Consider the following 5,929-nt stretch of genomic DNA (forward strand, 5'->3'; position numbering starts at 1 on the left):
CAAAATTTAGGATCATAGGAACCATTTGGCACCACAACCAAAAATCAATTTTTTTGACATACGGTGTTTTTGCTTAGCACAGCAGTACCTACTTACCTTTTTGGAAGATTTTTTTCTTCCTTTTTAATTTAGGATGAAACATATGTTAACTCATATTACTTAACTTACTTTCCGTCTCCAAAAATAGTTTCATATTAAGATTTTATTCCCTCCTACCTTTACAATTTTCTTTTTAGCTGTGGATCTATTTTGTCTATTTATTTATGATATATTTTTTCTTTTCTTTCAGATATTCAACAGGAGAAGCATTTCACTTTGTCAGCTATGTTCCAATCAACGGGCACCTGTTTGAGCTAGATGGGCTGAAACCGTACCCCATAGATCATGGGCCTTGGAGTGAGACAGAAGAGTGGACCGAGAAATTTCAGCGAGTCATCACAGACAGATTGGGTGAGAGGGAATGTTCTTTTTTTCTCTTTTTTCCTTTCCAAGTTTTAAGATTTTTTCATTATGTTCTTAAAGTGAAAAATCATGCTACATTGAGTGAAGTGTGTAGGGACTTATTCAAGCTGTTTAATTTCTTTCCCACAGCCAGCCTATTTAACTTGGTTTTTAGTGTGTCTTCCTTGCAAGCACTAGGCCTCAGTTTCTCTTTTTTCCTTTCCAAGTTTTAAGATTTTATCACTATGTTCTTAAGGTGAAAAATCATGCTACATTGAGTGTAGCGTGTAGGAACTTATTCAAGCTGTTTAATTTCTTTCCCACAGCCAGCCTATTTAACTTGGTTTTTAGTGTGTCTTCCTTGCAAGCACTAGGCCTCAGGTTCGATTCCTGCTTGCAGCAGACTTTTATCCTGAATGGACAATGTTCGTTTTTGGAACGGGTGGCTTTCTCCTATCCTGTCTCCCTTCTCTCTTTGATTTTGGGATGATAAGACCATAGCAGTTACAGTTCCCTCTGTCAAACCTCTTCAAAAAATTAATATAAATCACTCTTTATCTCGTTTGTTTGAAATAAACCAGACTACTTTAACTTTAGCTCAGTGTCCAGTAAAAAAAAGAAAAAAAAATCCTTTCCCACAGGCATGGCTACAGAAGAGAAGTACAACGATATCCGGTTCAATCTGATGGCCGTTGTCCCGGACAAGCGTCTTGCCATCTCCCACAAGCTTACGCTGCTGAAAGCTAACCGAACCATCGTACTGGAGGTGCTGGACAAGATGAAGAGAAAGAAGCCTGGAGATGAGGAAGAGGAGGAGGAAGAAGAAGTGGAGGAGACAGGGGATGTGAACACGAGTGTAAGTTAAAAAAAAACCCCAAACCTTCATAGTGAAACATTTAGTTAATGAAGAAAAATCTATAAATAGATAGAACTGAGTAGATTAGATGGAGTAAATTGTAACATTGGAGGTCTTTTCTTCCCGAAAGAGAGTAGTGGGATAGAGTAGGTATGAGATTTTTTTCAAGAGGTTTGATAGAGGGAACTGGAACTGCTAAGGTCTGAACGTCTCGAAATGAAAGAAAGGAGGAGGACAGGATAGGAAAAAGCCAGCTGTTCTGAGATTAGGTTTCTAATTTTAATTCGTCAGCTCCCATGGCGTAGTGGTCACTGCGCTCGCCTTGCACGCGGGAGACCCGGGTCCGATTCCCAGCGGGGTCAAGAAATTTGTATCATGCAAATGATTGATCCCGTGACTGGCTGTTGCGGGGTCCACTCAGCCTCGTGAGGATAAATGCGCATAGCGACCGGTGCCAACATGGTAGGTAAACATTGGATTTTAGGATTATTGCGATATTGGGAAAAATCCTACAATGCTGCAGTGAGCACCAAAGTTGTGACATAATAACACAAAGAAACTGCATTTACATTGTTCTGAGAACGAACCTTAAGGTTCAGAACGAACGAATAGATACTATCTGTTCAGGAGAAAGTTCAGCCTGGGTGGAATTCGAACCCGCCACTTAGCGCTTTCAAGACAGACGCGCTATCCTTAAAGCTAACTAGGCTGACTAGTGCTGGACAAAGCCAACTGAGAAGCCAAGACGTTCTGAGAATGAACCTTAAGCTTCAGAACGAACGAACGAACAGATACTATATGTTCAGGAGAAAGTTCACCCTGGGTGGAATTCGAACCCGCCACTTAGCGCTTTCAAGACAGACGCGCTATCCTTAAAGCTGCTGACCAGGCTGACTAGTGCTGGACAAAGCCAACTGAGAAGCCAAGAACGAAACTTATGTATTTGTTTGGGATAAAATTCATCCTTTGTGGGAATCTAACCCTTACAAGGCAAAGAATCGAATTAATAGTTTACCGAATTTCAATTTCAGACCCTGCTCTGTGCGGCCAAGCCTCTGCCATCCGATCAGCCCTCTCCAAGTGCAGCTCCCAGTGCCGACTCCAAAAAACGAAAACTCTCTCCAGACGACGAAAATCAATCCGACACTGATAAGAAACCCAGTGATAAGAAATTGAAACAAGAAGAAGACAATCAGAGTGATAACAAACCAGATAAGAATTCTACTGATAAATTGAAACAAGATGAAGACAATCCGAGTGATAACAAACCTGATAAGAAATTGAAACAAGATGATGACAATCCGTCTAGTGATCGATAAGAAACCCAGTGATAAGAAATTAAAACAAGAAGAAGACAATCAGAGTGATAACAAACCAGATAAGAATTCTAGTGATAAATTGAAACAAGATGAAGACAATCCGAGTGATAACAAACCTGATAAGAAATTGAAACAAGATGATGACAATCCGTCTAGTGATAAGAAATCTAGTGATGATAAACCAGATAAGAAATCTAGTGATAAACCAGATAAGAAATCCAGTGATGATAAACCAGAGAAGAAATCTAGTGATAAACCAGATAAGAAAGAGGAGGACTCCCAAATGTCAGAGGAAGCAGGAGAGGAGAAAGAGGTGGATTGTGCTGTGCCTGATGGAGATGGAGGGGAGAAAGGAATGGAAGGTGGGGAAGTGAAGGAGGAGAAGACTGGAGGAGGAGATGGTCAATCTGAAGATGTTGGTAAGTTTTATCATTTTTGTATATTTTTTTTGGCGGTGAAACACTAAATTAAAAAAAAAAATCCTTTTCTATTCTCTTCTCTCTTCCTTTGACTATAACTCCTTGTCGTTCCGAAATCTAAGAGAGAAAAAAGACAGGATAGGAGAAAACCAGCCGTTCCGAGAACGAACCTCATTTGTTTAGGATAAAATCCGCCCCGGGCGGGAATCGAACCCGCGGCCTTGCACTTACAAGGCTAATTTCAGACCCTGCTCTGTGCGGCCAAGCCTCTGCCATCCGATCAGCCCTCTCCAAATGCAGCTCCCAGTGCTGACTCCAAAAAACGAAAACTCTCTCCAGACGACGAAAATCAATCCGACACTGATAAGAAACCCGGTGATAAGAAATTAAAACAAGAAGAAGACAATCAGAGTGATAACAAACCAGATAAGAATTCTAGTGATAAGAAATTGAAACAAGATGAAGACAATCCGAGTGATAACAAACCTGATAAGAAATTGAAACAAGATGATGACAATCCGTCTAGTGATAAGAAATCTAGTGATGATAAACCAGATAAGAAATCCAGTGATGATAAACCAGATAGGAAATCTAGTGATAAACCAGAGAAGAAATCTAGTGATAAACCAGATAAGAAAGAGGAGGACTCCCAAATGTCAGAGGAAGCAGGAGAGGAGAAAGAGGCTTACAAGGCAGACATGCTACCTTCCAAGCTAACTATGCTGGCACATGCTTATTATTATTATTTTTTTTTTTTACATTTTGAAAAATTTTCATTTCTGTCTACAACAGATAAGGCAGCTGGAAAGTCAGATATAACAGACGATAACAAGGTGAAGTCTAGTGAATCAGTAGAAGCAGAAGTAGCAGCAGGGTCAAGTCAGAACAAGATGGAGGTCACTGCTGAATCAGGTATTTGTTTATTTAGAATTTTAGACCTTTATTGTGGTTATAATTATAATTTATATATTTCAATGTACACAAATACAAGATAATACAAACAAAAGGCGAAATTTTTGCCTAAAACAATGAACTAATAATTAAATTCATCATAAAAAAAACTCAGCAAGGTGTGAGCCAGGAAAGAGGAGTGCAATGAGGGGAAAGAAAGGTAGGTGGCACGCCGCCAATGCAATGAAGCAGAAGTAATATTAGAGGAAAGAGGAGTGCAATGAGGAGAAAGAAAGGTAGGTACTACGTGAAGGAGGAGCACACAAATTATGAAGTGAATAAAAGGCGGGGTACAAAATTGATTTCTACTCTTTTTTAAGGTGGGATGGATTTTTGTTTATTTTTTGTGGGCACTTGATTTATTTTGGGAGGAACGACTTGGCGGGGTCTTTTTTATGCCACGAAGTGATATTTTTTGGGGTACATAATATCCAAAGTTGGTTAGGACCAGCTACATGAAAGTTAGCCAATAATTATGTTACCTACTATGATGTATTTCACTCGGAAATGATCGGAACTTACCAAAACTTACCCAATGATGTTATTATGGTATTTTTAACTCAGAAATGTTCGGAACTTACCAAAACTTACCCAATGATGTTATTACGGTATTTTCACTCGGAAATGGTCGGAACTTACTAAAACTTACCCAATGATGTTACTATGGTGTTTTTCACTCAGAAATAACCCAAACTCACCAAACCTTACCAAATGATGTTACTATGCCTATTGTCTTTGTACTTTGTTGCGCTACGCTCATACGTCATATTATGCTAAGTTTCTGCAAAAAGTTATGAGATCCCCCCAAAAAATACCACTTCGTGGCAGAAAAAAGACCCCGCCAAGTCGTTCCTCCCAAAATAAATCAAGTGACACAAAAAATAAACAAAACTCCATCCCACCCCAAAAAAAGATTAGAAATCAATTTTGTACCCCGCCTTTTAATCACTTCATAATTTGTGTCCTCCTACTTCACGTAGTACCTACCTTTCTTTCCCCTCATTGCACTCCACTTTCCTCTAATATTACTTCTGCTTCACTGCATTGGAGGCGTGCCACCTACCTTTCTTTCCCCTCATTGCACTCCTCTCTCTCTAATATTACTTTTGCTTCACTGCATTGGAGGCGTGCCACCTACCTTTCTTTACCCTCATTGCACTCCTCTTTCCTCTAATCTCACTTCTGCTTCACTGCATTGGCGGCGTGCCACCTACCTCTCTTTCCCCTCATTGCACTCCTCTTTCGATGAGTTGAATTTTCCTTTAAAATCGGAACCGATTCCAATGGTTCGCCATCCTGGATTTCCTATGGTGTGATAATTTAATTTAGTCAGCTCCCATGGCGTAGTGGTCACTGCGCTCGCCTTGCACGCGGGAGACCCGGGTTCGATTCCCGGCGGGGTCAAGAAATTTGTATCATGCAAATGATTGATTCCGTGACTGGCTGTTGCGGGGCCCACTCAGCCTCGTGCGGAAAATGAGTAGCTATGACATATAAATGCGCATAGCCACCGGTGCCAACATGGTAGGTAAACATTGGATTTTAGGATTATTGCGATATTGGAAAAAATCCTACAATGCTGTAGTGAGCACCAAAGTTGTGACATAATAACACAAACTGCATTTACATTACATTACAAAAGAAAAAAGAAAATCTCCCTTTTCTTTTTCTTTCTCTATATCTATCTATAAGTACGTTCATAATCAAGAATTGTGCTATTTTCTGTTTTTCCCCCTTTAGCTCAACTTCGAGATGAGAACGAACGTCGTAAGAAATACAAGGAAGACGATTCCAGACGTACGCATAACTATGATCAGTTCATATGTGCTTTCCTGTCTATGCTAACAGTTCAGGTCAGTAAATTGCTACCTCTACAACTACCTGAAAACGGCTACTTTCCCTGTCGCGTATAATATCTCTAGTAGCGCGGTCAAACTTTCTTG

The sequence above is a fragment of the Diaphorina citri genome, unplaced genomic scaffold, assembly GCF_000475195.1.
Source record: "Diaphorina citri unplaced genomic scaffold, Diaci psyllid genome assembly version 1.1 scaffold3032, whole genome shotgun sequence".
NCBI lineage: Eukaryota > Metazoa > Arthropoda > Insecta > Hemiptera > Psyllidae > Diaphorina > Diaphorina citri.